Consider the following 2,805-nt stretch of genomic DNA (forward strand, 5'->3'; position numbering starts at 1 on the left):
TTCCAAAATATACTAAACACCTCAAAACCCTCATTCTCTCCTAGTTGGTATGCCATCTCATTAAAGCTCCCTTTTAAAAAAAAAAATAATATACATATTTAACTCATCAAACTCATTTAACCAAATTCATATTTTATACCCAATCAAATATACCCATTAAAAAGCGGCAAAGGAATTAAACCATACTTTCTATTAAGCCATTTTTTCAAATCTAAAATTTAGTAATCTCAATTCAAATATATTGTCTTTCTATTTAAATTAAAATTTAAATAGTTTTATCTTTCTATTCAAATCAAATATTTATGAATATCATATTTTTTCCACCTTTAAATGACATATTATTTCCACATTAAAATGGAATTACACAGATAACACTAAGATTACTTTTGTATAAGCTTAACTTATAGAAAATCTAATTGAATCTTATATTTTAAGCGATAAAGTTAGTGTAAAATTTTCCTTTGTATTTTGAGTTATTTATGCTTAAATATGTAGTGTGTAATTTTTTGATATTTTTGTTTCCATACCATCGAGAAATTATCTTTGCATATATAAAACAATTCTTCAGCTAACTCAATTGTTACAAATTAGTATGCATAAGCAGCTAACTCAACTGTTACAAAGTATACATAACTAAGAAGACTCATGTGAGACTTATAAGAACCGTCTATTGATATTTGAGTTATATCATATCTAGCTTATCATGACATTTCTTCATTGCCACATTATTGAGTTCGTTGTGCACTAGCATAAAGTCATTTTTTCCAACAAACTACTGCATAACTCGAAGAAGGTTTATAAACATCGATAAAAGAGGATTGTGGCCATCAAGTGGAAATACCAAAAAATTACATACACATATTTAAGATTTAGTTTAGATTTTTAAAAGTTAAACTTATACGAAAGTAATATTTGAGTTATCTGTGTAATTTCATTTAATGTGAAAAGAATATATCGTTTAATGTGAAAAAAATATAATATTTAACATATTTGAATTTGAATGGAAAGACAAGACTACTTAAATTTTAATTTTAATTGAAAGCCGAACAAAGTGATGTCTTTGATTTGATATAACTAATAGCCAATTTGCTAACTTAAGACATGGTTTATAAAGCCAAAACTTGAAGATTTAGCTTTAATATATCTTCGTTACCTTGTTATTTCATTTCACGATTTTTAGACTCTTACAAAGTCGTTGTTGCATGATAATGTATTTCAACAACACTCAATTGAATATAGCATATTGACCAGCAATAGCTTACCAGATGAATTAAACAATGGTTAAATAACGCCATAGTATAATCTATTTGAATTGAGATACAAAAAAAAAAAAAAAAAGATTTGAAAAAGTGGCTTAATAGAAAGTATGGTTTGATTCCTTTACCGCTTTTAACCGGATCATATTTGATTAGGTATAAAATATGAATTTGGTTAAATGCGTGTTATGAGTTAAATATATTCATTATAAAAGAATTAACTTTAATGACATGACATCCCAACTAGGAGAGGAGGAGGTTTTTGAGGTGTTTAGTATATTTTGAGAAAAATAGTGATAGTTAAGTGATTTTGTTGTACTTAAAGAAACAAAAGTGACATTTATAGGCAATTTCCCAAACTTGAATGACCGTCTAGAGAATTAGCTCAACATTTAAGCCCTTGTAACGAGTGGAGGAGGGGATGAAGATTACTAGGAACTAACCAAAAGTTCACTTTCCCTATTCCAATTTACGTGACACTCTATCTCCTTAAAAGTCTAAACACATCTCCTTACAAATCTTGCCTACTTTCACTAATGGCACCAAAAGCAGAGAAGAAACCCGTCGAGAAGAAGCCAGCTGCCGAGAAAGCTTAGGCTGAGAAAAAACCAAAAGCCGGCAACAAACTCCCAAAAGACGCCTCCGGCGCCGGAGCCGGTGACAAAAAGAAGAAGAGAGCGAAGAAATCGGTTGAAACGTACAAGATCTATATCTTCAAGGTGTTGAAGCAAGTTCATCTAGATATAGGTATTTCAAGCAAAGCTATGGGGATTATGAACAGTTTTATAAATGATATATTTGAGAAACTTGCTCAGGAATCTTCTAGACTTGCTAGGTACCATAAAAAGCCTACTATTACTTCTAGGGAAATTCAGACTGCTGTGAGACTTGTACTTCCTGGTGAATTGGTTAAACATTTCTGAAGGAACTAAGGCGGTTACTAAGTTTACCAGCTCTTGAAGAAGTTTACGGTTGAATGTTTAATTTTACTGTTTGTAGGGGTTACATGTTTAATTTTCTATATTTTAGGGTTTGTGTTTAGGTGTAAAAATAGTTTACTTTTGTAATTTAGTGTCCCTGATTTGTACGCTTCTTTGTAATGTGGACAGCTAATCATCAATCAAATTTATCAGTTCTTGTCTAAAAGAATAAAATAAAATGTGACACTCTTTTCTTTTTAGTCAATCTAAAAAAAATTTTTTTTTTTTAGTTTAAGTGATTGGGTGAATGAATATTTAAGTTAATCCTTCTAAAACACGAGATCTATTCCACAATGAAAGGTCATTTGGTTGGTTAAATTAACAAAATGATCTCAATAATATTTTGCATTAAATAATATATAGTCGCTCTCGCGGCCCGCACCGAAACAGTGCTTTACCCCTCGATGTCCAGTCAACTGTTGCGCCCAACGCATTTCGGGGAGAACCAACTAGCTCTGGGTTCGAGTGGCATTTCACCCCTAACCACAACTCATCCGCTGATTCTTCAACATTAGTCGGTTCAGACCTCCACTTAGTTTCACCCAAGCTTCATCCTGGTCATGGACAGA

General features: G+C 31.3%; 1 pseudogene; it reads left to right on the plus strand.

Moving 5' to 3' along the window:
* Positions 1–1,248: 1,248 nt before the first annotated feature.
* On the plus strand, positions 1,249–2,436 carry LOC132600403 (histone H2B-like; annotated as a pseudogene).
* The last annotated feature ends 369 nt before the right edge of the window (positions 2,437–2,805 follow it).

This window comes from Lycium barbarum, chromosome 1 (assembly GCF_019175385.1).
Source record: "Lycium barbarum isolate Lr01 chromosome 1, ASM1917538v2, whole genome shotgun sequence".
Lineage (NCBI taxonomy): Eukaryota > Viridiplantae > Streptophyta > Magnoliopsida > Solanales > Solanaceae > Lycium > Lycium barbarum.